Source organism: Ranitomeya imitator, chromosome 5 (genome assembly GCF_032444005.1).
Source record: "Ranitomeya imitator isolate aRanImi1 chromosome 5, aRanImi1.pri, whole genome shotgun sequence".
NCBI lineage: Eukaryota > Metazoa > Chordata > Amphibia > Anura > Dendrobatidae > Ranitomeya > Ranitomeya imitator.
In genome coordinates, this window is record NC_091286.1 from 77,990,384 (window position 1) to 78,018,143 (window position 27,760).

Sequence of the window (27,760 nt, forward strand, 5' to 3'; positions counted from 1 at the left end):
AACTGAAAGATTTCTATTATTTATTTTTTTATACAAATTGTGATGTGAAAAAATTACAATGAAAACATTTTTAAAATATATATTTAACACAAGTTCATTTTCTAATGATAGCTTCCCCTTAACAAAAGGAAAGTAATCCCAGCAGGCAGTGAGAGCTGCATTGTGATGACGTACCAGGGGAAAGAGTTAAATACACAAAGGAACGCAGCCCGCAGGTGCTAAAGTCCAATCTGTAAATCCTTTGCCTTCAGGATACAGCTTTGCTCTCTCAGTAAGTCACACACCACATTGTTTGTGCCTCCTAAAATCTTGGCATTGGTTTAATGCTAGGAAAGAATTTGTGAAATGTTCACAACTATTCGCGATTAGTGCTTAAACCAAAGCAGATAAATCTATCAAGGCGTTTAAAGAATTCATAGTCTGCGGTATCGGTAAAGCTGCGAGTCTCATCTTTGACATGCTGTTACCTGCAGATACAGAAATGCTTGCTTGTGCCAGAAAAGTTGGGCGGGACATTGAATAACAAGTGGAGGGCACTTCTTCGGCTCATAACCTGCCCCCTTCGCTCTTCTTGTCCTCGTCACAGTTGGGAGGAGATTAAGAATTGCTGCTTACCTGAAGTGTTTTGTTCCTGTTCTCATTGGAATTCAGGTGGACATAGAAGAGCACCGTACAGAAGACGGGAAACCAAGGTGAGACCACTCTATACATACCCATGATCATACAATACCGGAATCAATGTCTTCAAGGTATAAAGAATTAGTATTAAGGTGAGAAGGTCACCTTATATACAAATATCACTTGCGGCATTTATTTTCAATGGTGCCTTAACATTGTGATCTATGGTCGCTGCTGCTTGACTCAGTCTCAGTGGTCATTTATATGTATTTGTTAGAGCTTCTTAGATTTCATTCTATATTTACGGTACGCCTTGTTTAGAATTCATTTCTGTATTTGGTTTTACTATTTAAAATTTCCTCTTAAATTAGCATAGGATGAAGTATTTTAGGTAATATTTAGACTGAGTGCAATTCCTAATCTAAAGGGTTATTCCAGCTAATAATGGAAAAAGTGATAAATGTTAGATCAGTAAGTTCTGAAGGCTGGCAGAAGATGCGAGAAAGGGGTATCTTTTGATTGCATTGATTAGCAGTTTCTATGGAGCAGAGACTACACCATATCATTATTACAGAAATGACCAAATTATTACCTATTCATACAATACATAGGGCAGCTCATTTACATGGATTTTCCAATCCCGTCAAGTTGTATAATATCATATACCATCATTGTATAATTGTTAGACCCCCGCTGGCACTGATGCACAGTAATGTCTCGGTGCTGCGGCCCCTTACTATATTTCCTTTTTATTAAAGCATTCCCATTTAGAAGCTAAAGGGGTTGTGCAGGACTAGAAAATTGATGGACAAGTGCAGACGATCGTGTTGTCTGTCCGAGTGCAATCAGACAAAACATCGGATCAAACTCGGACCAATGTTAGTCTATTGCGTTGTGCAATATGTCCGATTTTTTTTCTTGGACAGATACCGTCCAAGGAAAAAATTGCAGCCTGTCCGAGTTTGGTCCTATCAGATCTAACTCATCTATGCCAGTCAATGAGTCCGTGGAAAACATCAGACTGCACTGACAGGAGACCTGTCTGTGCAGTCTGACAGCTTAGAGAAGATCAATACTTTTTTTTCCCATCTTCTCCTCATCCGAGAAAATCAGATCACACTATGATCACACTCTGATCAGAGTTTGATGAAAGTGTTATTTGCATAATGAATATATGGTCATCTGCACCTGCTCTAAGGATAACTCATTAATCTTACATAGGGGACTGACAGCCAAAACTCTCATAATTAGCTTTTAGCAGATTCCTCGACTGCCAAATGTATAGAATGTATGTATCTAAAAAACCACAGCTCCGAACACTGTGCTGTGGCTGCTCCCAAATACTACAGATCAGCTCCCATTCACGTCATCATCTCACGAGACCGCAATGCACTCTTGGGACCGGAGTGTCGCGAGGAGTATCGGTAAACACCTGGGCTGGATCCGGGGGGCTGACGGAGGGTGAGTATATAACTATTTTTTATTTTTATTCTTTTTTTTTACAGGGATATGGTGCCCACATTGCTATATACTACGTTGGCTGTGTTAGATACTGCGTGGGCTGTGTTATATACTACATCTCTGTGCTATATACTATGTGGGCTGTGCTATATACTACATGGCTGTGGTATATATTACGTGGCTGGGCAATATACTACATCGCTGTGCTCTATACTACGTGGCCTGTGTTATATACTGCATGGGCAGTGTTATATACTACATCTCTGTGCTATATACTACGTGGCTGTGTTATATTCTACGTGGCTGTGCAATATATTACGAAGCTGTGCAATATACTACATGGCTGTGCAATATATTATGTGGCTGGGCAATATACTACGTGGCTGTGCAATATATTACGTGGCTGGGCAATATACTACATGTCTGTGCTACATACTACGTGTCTGTGCTATAAACTACGTGGCTGGGCAATATACTACGTGGCTGGGCAATATACTACGTGGCTGGTTAATATACTATGTGTCTGTGCTATATACTACGTGGCAGGGCAATATACTACGTGGCTAGGCAATATACTACGTGGCTGTGCAATATATGACGTGGCTGGACAATATACTACATGGCTGGGCAATATACTACGTGTCTGCGCTATTTACTACATGGGCTGTGCTATATACTACGTGGCTTCGCAATATACTACGTGGCTGGGCTATATACTACGTGGCTGTGCTATATACTACTTGGGCTGTGTTATATACTATGTGGGCTGTATGCTACTTGGCTGTGCTATATTTCTCTGCTGTATCTGTGCATCATGAATCATGGTATGTGTTAAAGAGGGGGGCCCACTGAGACTCTTTCGCCCGGGGCCCTCAAAAACCTGGAGCCGGCCCTGGCTTCACTGATTGGTCACGCCCGGCCGTGAACAATCAGCGACAGGCACAGTCCGCCCGCGAATTGGCACGGAATTTGAACCACGCTTCGCTAATTGGACGCGGCTGGCTGGCCGAATCCTGTGTATAAATTGCATTATTCTGAAAACTTGATAAATAAACTACATACATATTCTAGAATACCCGATGCGTTAGAATCGGGCCACCATCTAGTACAGGTATATTTGTAATTTTATGCTTCCACTTTTCAGGTAGTCAGTGAAATTATTGAGGCATGAGGCTCCCATTTAAGTGCTTTTCTTTATTGGCTGAGATATATCTATAGAACAGGGTATAGTTGCTCCTCTATCATAACTACACGGTTAGGAAATGTAGCATGATTATAAACATTAAATCTGGTATTACCCAACAATATCTTATTTCCAAGTCAGGACCTTGTATGTGCCGCTTACTTTATTACTCAACTAAAGAAAAGTTACTCTGGAAGCTGGTATTTATGGAGTAGCATTGATGACATGAGTATGACACATTGTGTACTGTCAGACAGTTTTATATACCCTATTGGGGCATTTGTACTGGAAACTGCAGCTGTGTTGTAAGCAAATAGTGAACGGCATGGACGTCTATTGAGTTCAGTGGGCCGGAGGTCTATTCTACATTTATTAAAACAAGTGTTAAACAGCTGATCGAGCGGTGTCATCAGGAATGTGAGCATACTAGTCCAAACCAGGTAATTCATTGCCTTGTAAAAACTTTCTTAGAAGTGGACATAAAAATATTGTTTACTGGTGCACTACAAAATGTGCCCTTACACGGTCTATGATCCTGTTCATAGACACATGTTCGCACTCTAGGAGGAACCCAGGGTAAGTCAAACAGAACACAGGGATAAGATTTGGACATCCATAAACCCAGAACTAAATGTCCCGATATCAATATATTCAATCCAATACTTTATGCAGCACATCTTGTGAAGTGTTGTGCATGTCCTTTCTACTCCAAGCCAATAAGTTTCATTTTCTCATATACCCTTGTATACTTTTTGGGGTTTAATGAAAAAAAATTGGGTTTAAATGATATAGCACTTTTATGAGACCCCACTACTAGACATGTATACCCCATAAGGCCATGGCATGACAGGCATTAGAAGCATGTAGTTTATGCTATGGTAAAACTTTATATTTCCAGAAAAGTCAACCTTATAAAGTCCTTATAAGGTATCACTACTAGTATTATGTAAACCCCCCAAAAATGGGTTCCTAGAGAGCCCTCTTCTTTCAGAAAAGGCTAATAATTACTTCTTTCATGTCTGTTATCCCTGGGCATAAAAATACAAGGAAGTGTTTCCTATGAACAAGTGCAATAAATACCCAAACTTCCTGTCTGTGTTTGAGGATTTAATACTTGTGCTCATTCCCAAGCAGCCACATGTGTTCGTGGAGAAGATCACTCCTTCCCCAGAAGGGAGAATACAGCTCCGGGTTTATTGCTAATTCCCAGGAGAATGAAATCACATTGGAAAAATTATTCCTGCTTTCAATGAAAGTCAAAATAGAGAAGAAATTATGACAAGTCCCCTTAAAACGTATTTTATATAGTGTTGGCGATCACGTACCTCCTACATCTAATAAGAAAGTTATTTAAAAGTTTTTTCCAAACAAAAACACGTTCTCCACTATCTTTGTGATAGCAGATAACTTACTGGTTTCAGGGGTCCAACTGCTGGTTCACCGAGCGATTCCAAGGTTGTGGCTTTGGAGTGACATGGAGGTGTGCATGCTCGGCCTCTGCTGCATTCATTGTCAGTGGGATTGCCAAGTACAGCTATCAGCTTTCTCTGAGAGTCCTATAGACAATGAATGGTGCAGAGATCAAGCTTGCGCTCCACTCAGGATGGGGCTTCAGAGACCCCTTCTAGGAAACATATTAAAGGAAAGAAATCCACACTGCTATCACATCAGAGCCCTATATCCACAATGTTCAGTCACCTCACTCCGAGCATAATCACGTGAACTCAAGGGGGCCAACCCAAAATAAACAGTCCAAATTTTCCATGCAAAAATAGAAAAAAAGGGGTGTCACTCACCGTTCTTACAATCCAGGCCTTATTAGTACAATTTTAAAACATCTTCAAACAGGCAGGATGAGGACAAGTGGATAAAAGATCGGACGACGGCCGTTTCGCGCACCTGCGCTTCTACGGGTCCTGTGAGTTGTGGGAAGTGACGAGATAGATATGCCTAATACAAGGTCAAGTTCCTCCCCCTATCCCAACCCACCTGCAATCCAAAAGGCTGCTAATATCTAGTCATACAAGATTAGCTATATTCAGAAAACGCAGCAATCAGATTGAAAGCAATAGAAATAAATAAAAACATAATTTGCTGTAACGTGAGAATCATTCAAAAAAAAAAACTCAAGCGAAAAAATCACAAAAACACAGACATATCCAATTTATAATTGAAACCTGTGGGCCCCAATGCTTGTGAACGCATGATCTGTGGTGCCCCTGAGGGTCCAATCGCCACAGAGGAACTGCATCTCAGCCAGAGGTGTGGTGCCCCAACTCTCTGGTAAGAAGGGGGCACTGTAGAGAACCCTAACACTTGCACCCATCACTAGACCTTTCCAGGCCAGGGAAGGATTAGGTAGAAGGTGTGGGTTGAGAGAGTGGAGAACGGAAGGAGAGAGATAGAAAAGACAGTGAGTCTGTGGGGAGGAAGAGAGAAGAGCAGACGTGAGAGATGGTTGGAGCTGGGGACTGGAGCTGCTAGGAGCTCATCCCAGCACAAGAGAGGGAACAGGAGAAGGGAATGCAGCTCCCAGAAGGAACGAAGGGGTCCTAGGGGCACAGGAAGTATGGAAACCACCCGTGGGGACCGCATCCATGCTGACCATTGCCAGGTGGAGGGACCAGCTCGCAGTAAGGGAACCGGCCCCTGATCTAATGGAGGAACTACAAATCCCAGCTAGGATCCCGCAGGCTGTCATGTCTGCAAGTGCGACAGCCACATGCACATCTATTTCTCTGAAAAGGTAGACACAGAGGGTCAAGGGGACAGTGAAGATGTCACCCAACAGGACCCGCTACTACCAGCTCTGGACACTGGGTGTGAGCGCAGGGCATGAGAGGCGAAAGCCAGCGCAGTGAGTCGGCCTGGAAAGGCACATATGAAGGGGGTTCTGGGCAAGTGCCCCAATATACTGGAGAGTTGACTGGACCACTAACCCGGAGGACACAGCACCCGGCTGGATACCGTACTCGAACTGTGAGTAAAATGTGAAGACTGCACCCTGCTGTGTCCTCTCAATTCTTTCCTGCGTCACTTGCCCTGCACCACTACCATCCATCAATAACTTTACTATGCACTTTTAACTGCCCTGGGGCCCTGCTCTACCTGTGGGGAGCAGAACAATCCCAGCTGTATCACCCTCGGCCTCAGTGGTCTCCTTAAGCAGAGTCGGCCATCTATAGCTGAACACCACTGGTGGTGTCACGAACAATCCCCTTTCCAATATAAACTTTATTCCCATCCTCCAAATCCTATCCCTTTAATTTGCGCGCCCAGGGCCAGGGACCGGGTCACCATTGCCATTACCACCCCTTTAAGAACCGTCTGACCCGGTTCCAAGTACCCCATGGCCCTAGAGGGTGTCGCATTTCTGGCATCACGAACTGGATGGACCGACCCAGCAAACTGGGTCCTGTGCACCATGGACTTTGTTGAACTGTATTGTTGTGGGCAGAACCAGAGAAAGGGCGCAAAAGCTGTGCCTGCCCACTGTAAGGACTTAAATGGAGAAGGAACTTGTCCATCAGGGGGTTGCCACCTTTATCCGCAGCTCTATCAAATAGATCTATAGCGTTGCCTGGAGAAATAGGGGGCATATAGGTAGAGGGAACTCCTCCTGTGAAAGGATAAAAATTGTTGTAATCACAGATCATTTCCCTATCACCTGACTGAGGTGTTGTTGTTATTTCTCCAGGCAATACTATAGATCTATTTGAGGCACAGGTGGTAAAGGATATGGAGGCATTGATATACCAGAAACTTCCTACTAATCTAACCCCACAGGAAAAACAAGCATTGGCGGAGATCAAAGGGTGGTTTGATACTATCATAAGAGCCATGGATAAAGGTGGCAACAGCGTTTTGTTACCCAAAGATCAGTATCTATCAGAAGCGTTGAGACAATTGTCCGATGCTGACACAAATCAATTATTACGACAAGATCCCATCTTCAAGTATAAAAATGAATTACGCACTTTTTTGAGAAGATTTGTGGAGATGGGTATTATTTCCAAATGGAGGGTGGAAAAATTGCTACCGGAGTTACCCGGTAAACCGCATTGGTACCGTATCACTAAAATACATAAGTCTCTTTTGTCACCCCCAGGATGTCCGATCATGTCTGGGATGGGGTCCTTGACTGAACCTCTATCCCAGTACATGGATTGGCTACTGCGTCCCTTACTACAGGACATCCTATCTTATGTTAAAGATACAAAACATTTTTTGGAATCCCTTAGGGATTTCATTTGGCAAGATGGATTTCAATTAGTGTCCATAGACGTGGAGAGTCTTCACACCAGAATATAAAGGCACAGATGATTGGCCTCGGTGAGACCAAAACATCCAACACCGCGGAGACACCATCACGTGTTTCTCAACGCAGTGATTCCAGAACACTGCCCCCATCCCTTATGGGAAATATGCAGATGCATGTAAAGAAGCTGCGGAGACACCATCACGTGTTTCTCGATGCAAGCAGTGAATAGCCAGGCCTTTCCCCGGGAAGGAACAACCACGGGAAGGGCAGCATCCTATGAAGGAAAGCCACCTATGCCAAGCATGGTATCCATCCACAGACAGCTGATTTGGGGTTTTTGCCCCTCATCAGTGTGGAGTAGGAATCTGGCTATTAGGAGCAGTGCCTAGTAAAAAGGCTATAAAGGCACAGATGATTGGCCTCGGTGAGACCAAAACATCCAACACCGCGGAGACACCATCACGTGTTTCTCAACGCAGTGATTCCAGAACACTGCCCCCATCCCTTATGGGAAATATGCAGATGCATGTAAAGAAGCTGCGGAGACACCATCACGTGTTTCTCGACGCAAGCAGTGAATAGCCAGGCCTTTCCCCGGGAAGGAACAACCACGGGAAGGGCAGCATCCTATGAAGGAAAGCCACCTATGCCAAGCATGGTATCCATCCACAGACAGCTGTTTCGGGGTTTTTGCCCCTCATCAGTGTGGAGTAGGAATCTGGCTATTAGGAGCAGTGCCTAGTAAAAAGGCTTTAAAGGCACAGATGATTGGCCTCGGTGAGACCAAAACATCCAACACCGCGGAGACACCATCACGTGTTTCTCAACGCAGTGTGTCATGATCCCAATGGCAGGGGATCACAAAAATGACAAGCACGGATACAAACAAGCTCTAGGGCGATGGAACCTGAGCTGACCGCGACCCTGAACCTAACACACAAATAAAAGTAGCCGGGGAACGTGCCTACGATGATCCTAGACGTCTCGCTCCAGCCGAAGATCTAACTTCCCCTATCAGAAGAAACACAGACCTCTCTTGCCTCCAGAGAAATACCCCACAGAAAATAGCAGCCCCCCACATATAATGACGGTGAAATGAGAGGAAAGCACATACGTAGTATGAAAACAGTTTCAGCAAAATGAGGCCCGCTAAAGCTAGATAGCAGAGGATACAAAAGTGAACTTCGCGGTCAGCGAAAAACCCTTCAAAAAACCATCCTGAAATTACTTGAACTCATGTGCCAACTCATGGTACATGAAAAGCAATTTCAGCCCACTAGAGCAACCAGCAGCAGAGAATCACATATCTGCAGGCTGGACTAAAAACCAAATTAAGCAAAACACAAAACAGGAAAATCCAAACTTAGCTTGTCCAGAAGGTTCTAGGAGCAGGGAGCAGAGGTAACAAGACACACTGGATACATTGATAACCGGCGAGGAAATGCCAGCAAAGCCAGGTTAAAAAGGAAACTCCCATAAGCTGATGGAACAGGTGGAACCCAGAAACCCAGGAAAGACAAGTCACCCAGTACCATCAGTAACCACCAGAGGGAGCCCAAAAACAGAACTCACAACAGTACCCCCCCCTTGAGGAGGGGTCACCGAACCCTCACGAGAACCACCAGGGCGACCAGGATGAGCCCTATGAAAAGCGCGAACCAAATCATCAGCATGAACATCCGAGGCAACCACCCAAGAATTATCCTCCTGACCATAACCCTTCCACTTGACCAAATACTGGAGTCTCCGTCTGGAAACACGAGAATCCAAGATCTTCTCCACAACATACTCCAATTCTCCCTCCACCAGCACCGGAGCAGGAGGCTCAAGCGAAGGAACAACAGGTACCTCATACCTCCGCAACAACGACCGATGGAACACATTATGAATAGCAAACGATGCCGGGAGATCCAAACGAAACGACACAGGGTTAAGAATTTCCAAGATCCTATAGGGACCGATGAACCGAGGCTTGAACTTAGGAGAAGAGACCTTCATAGGAACAAAACGAGAAGACAACCACACCAAGTCCCCAACACGAAGTCGAGGACCCACGCGGCGACGGCGATTAGCAAACTGCTGAGCCTTCTCCTGGGACAACTTCAAATTGTCCACCACATGACTCCAAATCCGATGCAACCTATCCACCACCATGTCCACTCCAGGACAATCAGAAGGTTCCACCTGACCAGAGGAAAAACGAGGATGAAACCCCGAATTACAAAAGAAAGGAGAAACCAAGGTAGCAGAACTAGCCCGATTATTAAGGGCAAACTCGGCCAGCGGCAAAAAGGTAACCCAGTCATCCTGATCAGCAGAAACAAAACACCTTAAATAAGTTTCCAAGGTCTGATTAGTTCGTTCAGTCTGGCCATTCGTCTGAGGATGGAATGCAGACGAAAAGGACAAATCAATGCCCATCTTAGCACAGAACGTCCGCCAAAATCTAGACACAAACTGGGATCCCCTGTCAGAAACGATGTTCTCAGGAATCCCATGCAAACGAACCACATTCTGAAAAAACAGAGGGACCAACTCAGAGGAGGAAGGCAACTTAGGCAAGGGTACCAGATGAACCATTTTAGAAAAGCGATCACACACAACCCAGATGACGGACATTTTTTGAGAGACAGGGAGATCCGAAATAAAGTCCATGGAAATGTGCGTCCAAGGCCTCTTCGGGATAGGCAAAGGTGACAACAATCCACTGGCCCGAGAACAGCAAGGCTTAGCCCGAGCACAAACCTCACAAGACTGCACAAAAGAACGCACATCCCTCGACAAGGAAGGCCACCAAAAAGACCTGGCCACCAAGTCTCTAGTACCAAATATTCCAGGATGACCTGCCAACGCAGAAGAATGGACCTCGGAGATGACTCTACTGGTCCAATTATCCGGAACAAACAGTCTCTCAGGCGGACAACGATCAGGTTTACCCGCCTGAAACTCCTGCAAAGCACGTCGCAAGTCTGGGGAGACAGCAGACAAAATCACCCCATCCCTAAGGATACCAGAGGGCTCAGAATTTCCAAGGGAGTCAGGCACAAAACTCCTAGAAAGAGCATCCGCCTTCACATTCTTTGAACCTGGCAGGTATGAAACCACAAAATTGAAACGAGAGAAAAACAGTGACCAACGAGCCTGTCTAGGATTCAGACGCCTGGCAGACTCAAGGTAAATCAAATTTTTCTGATCAGTCAAGACCACCACACGATGTCTAGCACCCTCTAGCCAATGACGCCACTCCTCAAATGCCCACTTCATGGCCAAAAGTTCCCGATTACCAACATCATAATTCCGCTCAGCCGGCGAAAACTTTCTAGAAAAAAACGCGCATGGCTTCATCACTGAGCCATCGGAGCTTCTCTGTGACAAAACCGCCCCCGCTCCAATCTCGGAAGCATCAACCTCAACCTGAAAAGGGAGCGAAACATCTGGCTGACGCAACACAGGAGCAGAAGAAAACCGGCGCTTAAGTTCCTGAAAGGCCTCCACAGCCGCAGGAGACCAATTAGCAACATCAGCACCCTTCTTAGTCAAATCCGTCAAAGGCTTAACAACACTAGAAAAATTAGTTATAAAACGACGATAGAAATTAGCAAAGCCCAAGAACTTCTGTAGACTCTTAAGAGATGTAGGCTGCGTCCAGTCACAAATAGCCTGAACCTTGACGGGATCCATCTCAATAGTAGAAGGGGAAAAAATATACCCCAAGAAAGAAATCTTCTGGACTCCAAAGAGACACTTTGAGCCTTTTACAAACAAGGAATTGGCCCGCAGGACCTGAAACACCTTCCTGACCTGCTGAACATGAGACTCCCAGTCATCAGAAAAAACCAAAATATCATCCAAATACACAATCATAAATTTATCCAGATATTCACGGAAAATATCGTGCATAAAGGACTGGAAGACTGAAGGAGCATTAGAAAGTCCAAAAGGCATTACCAAATACTCAAAATGGCCCTCAGGCGTATTAAATGCGGTTTTCCACTCATCACCTTGCTTTATTCGTATAAGATTATACGCACCCCGAAGATCAATCTTAGTGAACCATTTAGCCCCCTTAATGCGAGCAAACAAATCAGTCAACAATGGCAAAGGATACTGATATTTTACGGTAATCTTATTCAAAAGACGATAATCTATACAAGGCCTCAAGGAACCATCTTTTTTGGCCACGAAAAAAAAACCTGCTCCCAAAGGGGACAAAGATGGACGGATATGTCCCTTTTCCAAGGACTCCTTAACATAATCCCGCATAGCAGTATGCTCTGGCACTGACAGATTGAACAAACGACCTTTAGGAAATTTACTGCCTGGAATTAAATTTATAGCACAATCGCAATCCCTGTGAGGAGGAAGCGAACTGAGCTTAGGCTCCTCAAAAACATCCCGATAATCAGACAAAAACACAGGAATCTCAGAAGGAGTAGATGAAGCGATAGAAATCGGAGGTGCATCATCATGAACCCCCCGACAACCCCAGCTTAACACAGACACTGATTTCCAGTCAAGGATTGGATTATGAGTTTGCAACCATGGCAGACCAAGTACTAGAACATCATGCAAATTATACAGTACCAGGAAGCGAATCACCTCCTGATGAACGGGAGTCATACGCATGGTCACTTGTGTCCAGTACTGAGGTTTATTCATAGCCAAAGGTGTAGAGTCAATTCCCTTCAAAGGAATAGGGACTTCCAGAGGCTCCAGACTAAACCCACAGCGATTGGCAAATGACCAATCCATAAGACTCAGGGCAGCGCCTGAATCCACATAGGCATCGACGGAAATGGATGATAATGAACAAATCAGAGTCACAGACAGAATGAACTTAGACTGTAAAGTACTAATGGCAACAGACTTATCAACCTTTTTTGTGCGTTTAGAGCATGCTGATATAACATGAGCTGAATCACCACAATAAAAGCACAACCCTTTTTTCCGCCTATACTTTTGCCGTTCACTTCTGGACTGAATTCTATCACATTGCATTATCTCAGGTGACGGTTCAGACGACACCGCCAAATGATGCACAGGTTTGCGCTCCCGTAAACGCCGATCAATCTGAACAGCCATAGTCATAGACTCATTCAGACCAGTAGGCGCAGGGAACCCCACCATAACATCTTTAATGGCCTCAGAAAGGCCATCTCTAAACTTTGCAGCCAGAGCGCACTCATTCCACTGAGTAAGCACCGACGACTTCCGAAATTTTTGACAATAAATTTCTGCTTCATCTTGCCCCTGAGAGAGGGCCAACAAAGCTTTTTCAGCCTGAATCTCTTGGTTAGGTTCCTCATAGAGCAAACCCAATGCCAGAAAAAACGCATCCGCATTAAGCAATGCAGGGTCCCCTGGTGCCAATGCAAATGCCCAATCCTGAGGGTCACCCCGCAGGAAAGATATAATTATCTTGACTTGCTGAGCAGGGTCTCCAGAGGAGCGAGATTTCAAAGAAAGAAACAACTTGCAATTGTTCCTAAAATTCAGAAAACGAGATCTATCTCCAGAAAAAAACTCTGGGACAGGAATTCTAGGTTCAGACATAGGAGCATGTACAACAAAATCCTGTATATTTTGAACCTTAGCGGCAAGATTATTCAGGCTGGAAGCCAAACTCTGGACGTCCATGATAAACAGCTGAGATCAGAGCCATTCAAAGATTAAGAGGAGGAGGAAGTAGCCAGGCTGCAATAAGGCTAGGCAGCAAACTCTGAGGGAAAGGGGAAAAAAAAAAAAAAAACTTCCTCAGACTACTTATCCTCCTACTTCAGCCAATACAATTAACACTTTGTGGGCCGGTTATACTGTCATGATCCCAATGGCAGGGGATCACAAAAATGACAAGCACGGATACAAACAAGCTCTAGGGCGATGGAACCTGAGCTGACCGCGACCCTGAACCTAACACACAAATAAAAGTAGCCGGGGAACGTGCCTACGATGATCCTAGACGTCTCGCTCCAGCCGAAGATCTAACTTCCCCTATCAGAAGAAACACAGACCTCTCTTGCCTCCAGAGAAATACCCCACAGCAAATAGCAGCCCCCCACATATAATGACGGTGAAATGAGAGGAAAGCACATACGTAGTATGAAAACAGTTTCAGCAAAATGAGGCCCGCTAAAGCTAGATAGCAGAGGATACAAAAGTGAACTTCGCGGTCAGCGAAAAACCCTTCAAAAAACCATCCTGAAATTACTTGAACTCATGTGCCAACTCATGGTACATGAAAAGCAATTTCAGCCCACTAGAGCAACCAGCAGCAGAGAATCACATATCTGCAGGCTGGACTAAAAACCAAATTAAGCAAAACACAAAACAGGAAAATCCAAACTTAGCTTGTCCAGAAGGTTCTAGGAGCAGGGAGCAGAGGTAACAAGACACACTGGATACATTGATAACCGGCGAGGAAATGCCAGCAAAGCCAGGTTAAAAAGGAAACTCCCATAAGCTGATGGAACAGGTGGAACCCAGAAACCCAGGAAAGACAAGTCACCCAGTACCATCAGTAACCACCAGAGGGAGTCCAAAAACAGAACTCACAACAGCAGTGATTCCAGAACACTGCGCCCATCCCTTATGGGAAATATGCAGATGCATGTAAAGAAGCTGCGGAGACACCATCACGTGTTTCTCGACGCAAGCAGTGAATAGCCAGGCCTTTCCCCGGGAAGGAACAACCACGGGAAGGGCAGCATCCTATGAAGGAAAGCCACCTATGCCAAGCATGGTATCCATCCACAGACAGCTTTTTCGGGGTTTTTGCCCCTCATCAGTGTGGAGTAGGAATCTGGCTATTAGGAGCAGTGCCTAGTAAAAAGGCTATAAAGGCACAGATGATTGGTCTCGGTGAGACCAAAACATCCAACACCGCGGAGACACCATCACGTGTTTCTCAACGCAGTGATTCCAGAACACTGCCCCCATCCCTTATGGGAAATATGCAGATGCATGTAAAGAAGCTGCGGAGACACCATCACGTGTTTCTCGACGCAAGCAGTGAATAGCCAGGCCTTTCCCTGGGAAGGAACAACCACGGGAAGGGCAGCATCCTATGAAGGAAAGCCACCTATGCCAAGCATGGTATCCATCCACAGACAGCTGTTTCGGGGTTTTTGCCCCTCATCAGTGTGGAGTAGGATTCTGGCTATTAGGAGCAGTGCCTAGTAAAAAGGCTATAAAGGCACAGATGATTGGTCTCGGTGAGACCAAAACATCCAACACCGCGGAGACACCATCACGTGTTTCTCAACGCAGTGATTCCAGAACACTGCCCCCATCCCTTATGGGAAATATGCAGATGCATGTAAAGAAGCTGCGGAGACACCATCACGTGTTTCTCGACGCAAGCAGTGAATAGCCAGGCCTTTCCCCGGCCCCACTGATGAGGGGCAAAAACCCCGAAACAGCTGTCTGTGGATGGATACCATGCTTGGCATAGGTGGCTTTCCTTCATAGGATGCTGCCCTTCCCGTGGTTGTTCCTTCCCGGGGAAAGGCCTGGCTATTCACTGCTTGCGTCGAGAAACACGTGATGGTGTCTCCGCAGCTTCTTTACATGCATCTGCATATTTCCCATAAGGGATGGGGGCAGTGTTCTGGAATCACTGCGTTGAGAAACACGTGATGGTGTCTCCGTGGTGTTGGATATTTTGGTCTCACCGAGGCCAATCATCTGTGCCTTTATAGCCTTTTTACTAGGCACTGCTCCTAATAACCAGATTCCTACTCCACACTGATGAGGGGCAAAAACCCCGAAACAGCTGTCTGTGGATGGATACCATGCTTGGCATAGGTGGCTTTCCTTCATAGGATGCTGCCCTTCCCGTGGTTGTTCCTTCCCGGGGAAAGGCCTGGCTATTCACTGCTTGCGTCGAGAAACACGTGACGGTGTTTCCGCAGCTTCTTTACATGCATTCACACCAGAATACCGCATGATCTGGGTATCAAAACAATTAGGGAGATTTTAAATAGCATGGGAAAGACATCAGCTTGTGTGAATTTCACGTGTTTATTTTGAAGCATATTGCATTCCAATTTGGGAACAATTGGTACCTGCAGCGAACTGGTACTGCTATGGAGACTCCGGTAGCATGTAATTCCGCAAATCTTTTTTTGCAATTTTTGAGGAGAGATACGTTTATTCTGAAAAAAAAAGTTTTTGAAGCACATCAAACTCTACATGAGCTATGCGGATGATGTATTCATGGTGGGGAATGGCACCAGGGAGGAATTCCAAGAATTTGTGGAGTTTCTCAACCTGTCCAACACCATGAATATGAGATTCACCTCAAATTTTGGAGGACTATCGTTGGAATTTCTAGATATGAAAATTCGCATTGATCAGGGAACAATTTTTACGGAGGTTTTTCGTAAGCCGTCATCAAATAAATGCCTATTGCATTACGAGAGTGCCCACCCATCACACGTGAAGCGATCATTACCATATAGTCAATTTCTCAGACTTAAAAAAATCAACAATAATACTGAAGGTTTTAAAAAACAATCGGCGGAATTACTTGATAGATTCAGAAATCGAGGGTATCCTCAACAATTGTTAGATATGGCTTTAGAAAGGTTGACCACCTCAGATAATTCCCAAAGTGGTGGTGTGATAAAAAAAATAAGGACAAGAGATTTGTATTCTGCTTTAAATATGGACCGATGGATAATTACATTTGTTCTGTGATTAGAAAAAATTGGCACCTTTTGGAAAGAGACACAGAAATTTCTGATATAGTGATGAGAGGCCCCCTAATAATTTGTGGACCGAACATGAGCTTACAGGATATATTAGTGCATAACCACATGAAGACTGACAATAAAGATTGGCTCAGGTCGGGTATCCCGGGAGGGGGGGGGGAATTTTGGATTTGGCCATTGTTCTTTTTGTTTTCAACATATCACGGGAAATACTCTCAAAATAGGTTAATTTTCCATAAAATACAGAATGAATTATGTTGTGTATGTATTGTTTTGCCCGTATGTTTTTTTCTACATCGGCAAAACAATTCGGCCCCTTTTTTTAAGATTCACAGAACACACCAATTCAACAAGGACTGGCAAACTCGGCTTTGGGAAAATGGCCGCCGCGATCTCTTCTGCGCACGCGCGGCATCCCGCGGCCATTTTCCTGAAGCCCCGTGCAGCAGAGCACTCCATCTGCGCACGCGTGGCCCCAGGAAGATGGCCGCCCCCACCGATGACAGGGATAACAGCGCAGATCGCGCGCTGCTTCTTCACGTGCGCGCAGTGGATTCGTCACTGCGACATGCGCACACCACTACGCCACCAACGTAAAGCTGAGGAAGAAACAGCGCTGTGACCACGCCCACCCGACCTGACCAGCCTGATTGACAGGCGAAAACGGCGACTTTGGTAAGTTATTTCGCAGCATAGGTAGGGAATCAGGGTACACTACATACACTATTGTAACGCACACCGCAGGCCCTATTTAACAGTATTTTTATCTCAATCTGAAAAACCGGGGTGACAGGTTCCCTTTAATCATATTAGAGAATTTCATGGAAGGAACCCCAATGTTTTATGCTTTGGAGGTTTAGAAAAAGTGACCTTGCCACCACAAGGAGGTGATTTGCATAAATCACTTCTAAGAAGAGAAGCTAGGTGGATCATGCGTTCACAAGCATTGGGGCCCTCAGGTTTCAATGATAAATTGGATATGTCTGTGTTTTTGTGATTTTTTCACTTGAGTTTTTTGGGAGGGGGGTTGAGTTTTTTTAATGATTCTCACGTTACTGCAAATTATGATTTGTTTTTATTTATTTCTATTTGATATCAATCTGTTTGCTGCGTTTTCTGAATATGGCTAAACTTGTATGAATAGAAATTAGCAGCCTTTTGGATTGCAGTTGGGTTGGGATAGGGGAGGTACTTGACCTTGTATTAGGCATAGCTACCTAGTCACTTCCCACAACTCACAGGACCCGTAGAAGCGCAGGTGATCGATCCTTTATCCACTTGTCCTCATCCTGCCTGTTTGAAGATGTTTTAACGTTGTACTAATAAAGTCTGGATTTTAGGAACGGTGAGTGCCACCCTTTTTTTTCTATTTTTGCATGGAAAATTTGGACCATTCTAGGAAATACTGTGGGCAGGGCTGGCGTCAGCACCTGGTGCACCCGGGCAAGTGCCGGAACCCTGAGCAGGCAGGGGGCCCACTCACCATCGGGGACACTGGCGTGCTATAGTGCTGGCCCCTGCGAGTGGACCCCCCGCCTGCTCCAGGCCCGTCACTTGCGATACTTACCTCTCCTGGTTCCAGCGCTGCAGCGTCTTCCTTCCTCTGACTGTGACGTTCAGGTCAGAGGGCGCGATGACATCACCACTGCGCGCCCTCTGCCTGAGCAGTCGCAGCACAGAGAGCAGGAAGACGCCGACAGTGAGGAGTCCAGAGCAGAGCATCGTCAAGCAACGAGATGCGAGTATTTCATTTTTTTTTTATATTTGGAGCAATATATGGGGACCATCAGAAGGGGCCCATATATGGAGCATTATATGGGGCTAATTCTATATGAAGTATCTTATGGGGCCAATAAAAAAGGGAGCATCTTATGAAGCCAATTCTATAGGGAGCATTATATGGGGCCAATTTAATATGGAGCCAATTTAATATGGAGCATCTTATGGGGCCAATAATATAGGGAGCATCTTATGAAGCCAATTCAATATGGAGCAGTATATGGGGCCAATTACATATGGAGCAGTATATGGGGCCAATAATATATGAAGCATCTTATAAGACTAATTATATATGGAGCATTTTATATGGCCAATTATATATGGAGCATTATATGGGGCCCATTATACATGAAGCATCTTATGGGGCCAATTATTTTTGGAGCATTATATGGGACACATTCTGTAAGGAGTATTATATGGGGCCCATTCTGTATGGAGCAATATATTGGGCTCATTATTCTGTATAGAGGACTATACTGTCTGGTTTCTGAGCTAATGTAGAATGCACAATAGAATATCACTCATGTAATGTGAAATCTTTGACATTGTACTATACCTATATTTCTATGCCGTATCCGTACATCATGAATTGTGGTATGTGTTAAAGGGGCACACTGGGACTCTTACGCCCAGGGCCCATAAAAACCTGGAGCCGGCCCTGACTGTGGGTCCCAGCAGTCAGATATTCAGCAGACAGCAAGTAATCCCCTTTCCTATGGATAATCTATTATTTTGGGGAATAACCCTTTAATATTGAATGTTGTTTTTATTGTGAAATCTGGTTAAAGACCCTTTTGGTTAAAACTAAGATTCATTATTTTACTGCCTTTTTGTCTGCACACGTATCTTTCCTCAAGTCTGTGGTTTTCTGGAGTTGTTCTCTTTATTCTCAGAACTACCTATAGCTGCAAGTCTCCAAGTTTGGCTGCTTACAAACACAAGCACAGACACGCTTCCCTAGAAAATGGAGCACACAGTGCTTGCCCTCAGGACAGCGATATTAACAGGAATGTAGATAAACTTGATGAATGCCTTTTGTGCATAATTTAGCTGTAAATTCCAGATCGCATGATGTCAAGAGCCGTAACAATATTTTCCTTCAGTAATCTTGTATTTAGTACAACGTGCATACAGGTAATGCTGTCATATAAAAAAAAAAAAACAACAGTCTATGATAAACTTTATTAGAGATGCAAATATGTAGAAATCACTTTTATCTAACAAAAGGAGCAACAGCCAGCTGTAGGCAAATATACAGTTGTGTCAAAAAGTGTTTCCCCTTTCCTCATTTCCTATTCTTTTTGCATGTTTGTCAACACTTAAATGTTTCTTATCACCAAATAAATAATAGACAAAGATAACACAAGTAAACACAAAATGCAGTTTCTAAATTAAGGTATTTCTTATTAAGGAAAAATGAGATCCAAACCTACAGGGTCCTGTGTGAAAAAGTGGCTTAAATCATAAATTAACTTTGATCTATCACATGTTTGGGAAGCTGAGTTAAAATTCCCTAGCCACACTCGGGCCTGATTACTGCCACACCTGTTCTTAATCAAGAAATAGGACTTGCCTGACAAAATTAAGTAGACCAAAACACCTTGAAAAGCTAGAGAAATTGAAGAACAAATGAGAAAAAGTAATTGAGATCTATTGGTCAGGAAAAGGTTATAAAGCCATTTCTCAAGTTTTGTGACGCCAGCGAACCACTGTGAGAGCTAGGGTTGAGCGACCTTGACTTTTTTAGGGTCGAGTCAGGTTTCGCGAAACCCGACTATCTCTAAAGTCGAGTCGAGTGAAATCGGCCGATTATGGCGAAAAGTCGGGGATCGACCGAAACACGAAACCCAATGCAAAGTCAATGGGAATTTTTTTTATATTTTTTTTTATTTTTTTTATTCTCTCTCTCTCTCTCTCTCTCTCTCTTTCTCTCTCTTTCTCTCTCTCTCTCTCTCTCTCTCTCTCTCTCCTCCGTCCCTGAACAGAGAAGCTGGTGTTACACATTTCAAATCGCTACAGCGCACAAGCGACAAGATGACGATAGGCGTCCACGCCCCTAAGACCTATGTCATCACTCTGCCCACGCTCCTTCATTGGCTGAAAAAATCGCACCAAGTGCGTCATACGAAACGCGACTTTGGCGCGAAAGTCGCGTACCGCATGGCCGACCCCACACAGGGATCGGGTCGGGTTTCATGAAACCCGACTTTGCCAAAAGTCGGTGACTTTTGAAAATGAACGATCCGTTTCGCTCAACCCTAGTGAGAGCCATTATCCACAAATGGCCAAAACATGGAACAGTGGTGAAACTATTTTATCTTTTAATATTTACAAAAAGGAATTCAAAAATGTGCACACTAACGGCATGGTTAGTACTTAGTAGCACCCCTTTTTCCAAGTATCACAGTTTGTAAACTATTTGTGTGGCCAGGCAATGCAAAGAAAACGTATTTATTATTATTATTATTATTATTATTTATTATTATTATAGAGCCATTTATTCCATGGCGTTTTACAGGTGAGGAGGGGTATAAATAAAAACAAGTAGTTTAGAGATCATTTCATCTTCAACTTGTAACAGTCATTTTGACCAGGGGTGACCAAACTTTTACATGCCACTGTATGTAAATGGCTGATGAGGATGAATGAAGGAGTAGAGCTCACATTAGACGACCAACAAACATTTTCCCCATAAACATTTTCTATTATTACAGTTCACATTACATTTGTTTCAGGTTTTTTGCCTAAAATACAAAGGAAATGTGTCATCTTTAAGTTTAGGCCTTTTACAGTTCATTGCATCTTCAACTTGCTTAACTGTTCACAAAAACATTAATTTTCACCAGGGGTGACCAAACCCTTACATGCCTCTGTGAGTTCAGCCAAGGAGAGGAATAACATGCAGGAAAAGTAGCATTCAGGCAAACCAATGTTGCAAACTTTGAAGAAAAAAAAGCAAAGGTCCTAATAAGAGATGAGCAAATCTTTTAACATTCAAATTCACCAAATTTGCTGCAAATCTCAATACTGCAATGCCTCTAATTACTCAGAAAATTACAGATTGAGTTCTCCCAGGAGGGTACTGAACCCATCTTGAGCTCACATCCTTAAACATGTCCAAGTGACCACGATCCAAGGGTGGACATACCATTGGTGCAACCTATGCAGCCACAAAAGGGTCCAAGAGGTAAGGGGGCCCTTGCCACCTCCAATGCATGTGGAATTGCACATTCTACTGAGCTATTGGACTGCAAGTGGAGAAATATTGACCTTGCATAGGGGTACTCTTCTGTTTGTGTCCACCACTGCCTTAATCTGACTAGTGGAAAAGTGATGTTAACCAGTAGTACATAACAATATTCTGCAGTATCAGACTTTTTAGGATACTTAAATTGTAAAAACAGTCTTTAAATTATCTCTTTTGGGTGAGGGGCAAATAGCCCCTTTTTCACAAAGGTTCAAATCCCGAAATCCACTGTATTTGGGTGGCATGTACAGGTATAATATTTTACTGTTACAACAAGGAAATGGACAAACATTTTTTTTACAGAATGAGCATTTTAGGAGGTTGACAGGTGTATTTAAATTTCTGGAATGTGGAGGGTTTTTGTCTTTGCTTTTTAAAAAAAGAAAATGAACACAAAAAATATAGAGTTTATGACTTGTCTTTTTCACAAAATTCTTGGTTTCAGGATTTTTCACAGTCACCTAGACTCTGCAGGTCCAGCACCTCCACATCGCTTAATCTTTGTATTATTATCACAGCCTGAGGCTACAACTCTCATTTTCAATGTTTTTCAGCATTGCAATAGTACACAAAAATAAAATATAGGTCTTGATCTATCCCTATGTTTAATTAGCAGTGCGCTCTGACCTCCTTTCCATAGACTGTAAAAGCCTAAAATAGTTGTTGCTTTCCCTGCCCACATCATTTATAGTCCATGTGATAGTCCCCCGTGATTGACTGCATTAGAACATGTCAGATGATAGCTGAAAGGAATTATGGAAAGCCATAATATACACGAAACTCATTAATAGGTGTGTGCATGTCAGTCTTTCAGGAAACAGTCATAGGGATCTGTTGGGCCTTAAAATATTACAGTAGATTATTGACAGGTTCCACAAATTTGGTGTTCAAAAATATACATAGATGTGAACTGTGAGTTTAAAACATCATACAACTGTCAGACACGGGTTTTATCTAGTTATGTGTGCACCTACAGTACAGACCAAAAGTTTGGACACACCTTCTCATTTAAAGATTTTTCTGTATTTTCATGACTATGAAAATTGTACATTCACACTGAAGGCATCAAAACTATGAATTAACACATGTGGAATTATATACTTAACAAAAAATTGTAAAACAACTGAAATTAGGGTTAGGGCTAGGGTTAGGGTTAGGGTAAGGGTTAGGGCTAGGGTTAGGGTTAGGGTTAGGGTTTCGGCATGTGCACACGTATTCTGGTCCTCTGCGGATTTTTCCGCTGCGGATTTGATAAATCCGCAGTGCTAAACCGCTGCGGATTTATGGCGGATTTACCGCGTTTTCTCTGCGCATTTCACTGCGGTTTTACAACTGCGATTTTCTATTGGATCAGTTGTAAAACCGCTGCGGAATCCGCAGAAAGAAGTGACATGCTGCGGAATGTAAACTGCTGCGTTTCCGTGCAGTTTTTCTGCAGCATGTGTGCAGCGATTTTTGTTTCCCATAGGTTTACATTGAACTGTAAACTCATGGGAAACTGCTGCGGATCCGCAGCGTTTTCCGCAGCGTGTGCACATACCTTTAGAATTAGGCTATGTGCACACGGTGCGGATTTGGCTGCGGATCCGCAGTGGATTGGCCGCTGCGGATTCGCAGCAGTGTTCCATCAGGTTTACAGTTCCATTTAAGCATATGGAAAACCAAATCCGCTGTGCCCATGGTGCGGAAAATACCGCGCGGAAACGCTGCGTTGTATTTTCCGCAGCATGTCAATTCTTTGTGCGGATTCCGCAGCGTTTTACACCTGTTCCTCAATAGGAATCCGCAGGTGAAATCCGCACAAAAAACACTGGAAATCCGCGGTAAATCCGCAGGTAAAACGCAGTGCCTTTTACCCGCGGATTTTTCAAAAATGATGCTGAAAAATCTCACACGAATCCGCAACGTGGGCACATAGCCTTAGGGTTAGGGTTGGAATTAGGGTTGTGGCTACAGTTGGGATTAGGGTTAGGGGTGTGGGGGGGTTAGTGTTGGAGGTAGAATTGAGGGGTTTCCACTGTTTAGGCACATCAGGGGTCTCCAAACGCAACATGGCGCCACCATTGATTCCAGCCAATCTTGTATTCAAAAAGTCAAATGGTGCTCCCTCAATTCCGAGCCCCGACGTGTGCCCAAACAGTGGTTTACCCCCACATATGGGGTACCAGCATACTCAGGATAAACTGCGCAACAATTACTGGGGTCCAATTTCTCCTGTTACCCTTGTGAAAATAAAAAAATGCTTGCTAAAACAATTTTTGAGGAAAGAAAAATGATTTTTTAATGTCACGGCTCTGCGTTGTAAACGTCTGTGAAGCACTTGGGGGTTCAAAGTGCTCACCACATATCTAGATAAGTTCCTTGGGGGGTCTAGTTTCTAAAATGGGGTCACTTGTGGGGGGTTTCTACTGTTTAGGCACACCAGGAGCTCTGCAAACGCAACGTGACGCCCGCAGACCATTCCATCAAAGTCTGCATTTCAAAAGTCACTACTTCCCTTCTGAGCCCCGACGTGTGCCCAAACAGTGATTTACCCCCACACATGGGGTATCAGCATACTCAGGAGAAACTGGACAACAACTTTTGGGGTCCAATTGTTCCTGTAACCCTTGGGAAAATAAAAAATTCTGGGCTAAATAATTATTTTTGAGGAAAGAAAACGTATTTATTATTTTCACGGCTCTGCATTATAAACTTCTATGAAGCACTTGGGGGTTCAAAGTGCTCACCACACATCTAGATAAGTTCCTTTCGGGATCTAGTTTCCAAAATGGGGTCATTTTGTGGGGGGTTTCTACTGTTTAGCCACATCAGGGGCTCTGCAAACGCAACGTGACGCCCGCAGAGCATTCCATCAAAGTCTGCATTTTCAAAACGTCACTACTTCAATTCCGAGCCCCGGTATGTGCCCAAACAGTAGTTTACCCCCACATATGGGGTATCACCGTACTCAGGAGAAACTGGACAACAAATTTTGGGGTCAAATTTCTCCTGTTACCCTTGGGAAAATTAAAACATTCTGGGCTAAATAATTATTTTTGAGGAAAGAAAACGTATTTATTATTTTCACGGCTCTGCATTATAAACTTCTGTGAAGCACTTGGGGGTTCAAAGTGCTCACCACACATCTAGATAAGTTCCTTTCGGGGTCTAGTTTCCAAAATGGGGTCACTTGTGGGGGGTTTCTACTGTTTAGCCACATCAGGGGCTCTGCAAACGCAACGTGACGCCCACAGAGCATTCCATCAAAGTCTGCATTTCAAAACGTCACTACTTCACTTCCGAGCCCCGGCATGTGCCCAAACAGAGGTTTACCCCCACATATGGGGTATCAGCGTACTCAAGAGAAACTGGACAACAACTTTTGGGGTCAAATTTCTCCTGTTACCCTTGGGAAAATAAAAAATTGCAGGCTAAAAGATCATTTTTGAGAAAATAATTTTTTTTTTTTTTTTCATGGCTCTGCGTTATAAACTTCTGTGAAGCACTTGGGGGTTTAAAGTCCTCACCACACATCTAGATTAGTTCCTTTGGGGGTCTAGTTTCCAAATTGGGGTCATTTGTGGGGGATCTCCAATGTTTAGGCACACAGGGGCTCTCCAAACGTGACATGGTGTCCGCTAATGATTGGAGCTAATTTTCCATTTAAAAAGCCAAATGGCGTGCCTTCCCTTCCGAGCCCTGCCGTGCGCCCAAACAGTGGTTTACCCCCACATATGGGGTATCAGCTTACTCAGGACAAACTGGACAACAACATTTGGGGTCCAATTTCTCCTATTACCTTTGGCAAAATAGGAAATTCCAGGCTAAAAAATCATTTTTGAGGAAAGAAAAATTATTTTTTATTTTCATGGCTCTGCATTATAAACTTCTGTGAAGCACCTGGGGGTTCAAAGTGCTCAATATGCATCTAGATAAGTTCCTTGGGGGGTCTAGTTTCCAAAATGGGGTCACTTGTGGGGGAGCTCCAATGTTTAGGCACACAGGGGCTCTCCAAACACGACATGGTGTCCGCTAACAATTGGAGCTAATTTTCCATTCAAAAAGTCAAATGGCGCGCCTTCCCTTCCGAGCCCTGCCGTGTGCCCAAACAGTGGTTTACCCCCACATATGAGGTATCGGCGTACTCGGGAGAAATTGCCCAATAAATTTTATGATCCATTTTATCCTACTGCCCATGTGAAAATGAAAAAATTGAGGCGAAAAGAACTTTTTTTTGAAAAAAAAGTACTTTTTCATTTTTACAGATCAATTTGTGAAGCACCTGAGGGTTTAAAGTGCTCACTAGGCATCTAGATAAGTTCCTTGGGGGGTCTAGTTTCCAAAATGGGGTCACTTGTGGGGGAGCGCCAAAGTTTAGGCACACAGGGGCTCTCCAAACACGACATGGTGTCCGCTAACGATGGAGATAATTTTTCATTCAAAAAGTCAAATGGCGCTCCTTCCCTTCCGAGCTTTACCATGTGCCCAAACAGTGGTTTACCCCCACATGTGAGGTATTGGTGTACTCAGGAGAAATTGCCAAACAAATTTTAGGATCCATTTTATCCTGTTGCCCATGTGAAAATGAAAAAATTGAGGCTAAAAGAATTTTTTTGTGAAAAAAAAGTACTTTTTCATTTTTACGGATCAATTTGTGAAGCACCTGGGGGTTCAAAGTGCTCACTATGCATCTAGATAAGTTCCTTGGGGCGTCTAGTTTCCAAAATGGGGTCACCTGTGGGGGAGCTCCAATTTTTAGGCACGCGGGGGCTCTCCAAACGTGACCTGGTGTCCGCTAAAGAGTGGAGCCAATTTTTCATTCAAAAAGTCAAATGGCGCTCCTTCCCTTCCAAGCCCTGCCGTGCGCCCAAACAGTGGTTTACCCCCACATATGAGGTATCAGCGTACTCAGGACAAATTGGACAACAACTTTACTGGTTCAGTTTCTCCTTTTACCATTGGGAAAATAAAAAAATTGTTGCTAAAATATAATTTTTGTGACTAAAAAGTTAAATGTTCATTTTTTCCTTACATGTTGCTTCTGCTGCTGTGAAGTACCTGAAGGGTTAATAAACTTCTTGAATGTGGTTTTGAGTACCTTGAGGGGTGCATTTTTTAGAATGGTGTCACTTTTGGGTATTTTCAGCCATATAGACCCCTCAAACTGACTTCAAATGTGAGGTGGTCCCTAAAAAAAATGGTTTTGTAAATTTCGTTGTAAAAATGAGAAATCGCTGGTCAAATTTTAACCCTTATAACTTCCTAGCAAAAAAAAATTTTGTTTCCAAAATTGTGCTGATGTAAAGTATACATGTGGGAAATGTTATTTATTAACTATTTTGTGTCACATAACTCTCTGGTTTAACAGAATAAAAATTCAAAATGTGAAAATTGCGAAATTTTCAAAATTTTCGCCAAATTTCCGTTTTTATCACAAATAAACGCAGAATTAATTGACCTAAATTTACCACTAACATGAAGCTGTCTAAACAGGCCTCAATACAAATGCACAAGCAGGGTGCAGCGGACCCAAACAAAATAGCAAATGCACAGGTGCGATACCTAATGAAACAGCCAGCCTTCAATAAGGGTTTGGCCGTGTGGTACACCAATGCACTAAGATAAAATACTCTGTATGTGGCGTGTTCACACAAGGAATGCAAAGCGTCTGGCTGCAGCCTATTAATGACGCCATATGGCGGGCTGCCCAGTGCTAAAATGCATCCTGTGTGAACAGAGGCCACAGTGTACAGAACAATTCGGGCCCAGCTGCACCCTGCAAAAAATATACGTGCAAAAAAACATATAAATATATGTAAGGTCTTAGTTGATATTAGGGCCATAATATGGAAGCTGGCAACCCACGCCAAGGGTCCTTACGTATTGCCAGTCCTACTCTAACATGAAAAACACCAAAAAAGGACACATTCAAGAAAAAACACCAAAAACAGGCAAAGATGCTTACCTGTCTAAACAGGCCTCAATACAAATGCACAAGCAGGGTGCAGCGGACCCAAACAAAATAGCAAATGCACAGGTGCGATACCTAATGAAACAGCCAGCCTTCAATAAGGGTTTGGCCGTGTGGTACACCAATGCACTAAGATAAAATACTCTGTATGTGGCGTGTTCACACAAGGAATGCAAAGCGTCTGGCTGCAGCCTATTAATGACGCCATATGGCGGGCTGCCCAGTGCTAAAATGCATCCTGTGTGAACAGAGGCCACAGTGTACAGAACAATTCGGGCCCAGCTGCACCCTGCAAAAAATATACGTGCAAAAAAACATATAAATATATGTAAGGTCTTAGTTGATATTAGGGCCATAATATGGAAGCTGGCAACCCACGCCAAGGGTCCTTACGTATTGCCAGTCCTACTCTAACATGAAAAACACCAAAAAAGGACACATTCAAGAAAAAACACCAAAAACAGGCAAAGATGCTTACCTGTCTAAACAGGCCTCAATACAAATGCACAAGCAGGGTGCAGCGGACCCAAACAAAATAGCAAATGCA

The 27,760-nt window shown here is 43.8% G+C and overlaps 1 protein-coding gene across 1 annotated transcript in view; it reads left to right on the plus strand.

The window, feature by feature from the left end:
- The first annotated feature begins 357 nt into the window (after positions 1-357).
- Positions 358-27,760, plus strand: part of FERMT1 (FERM domain containing kindlin 1) — a 134,068-nt gene continuing 106,665 nt past the window's right edge. The window contains exon 1 of the mRNA XM_069768820.1: positions 358-692. The gene's annotated coding sequence lies outside the window, so the exon portion shown is untranslated. The remainder of the gene's footprint in view (positions 693-27,760) is intronic.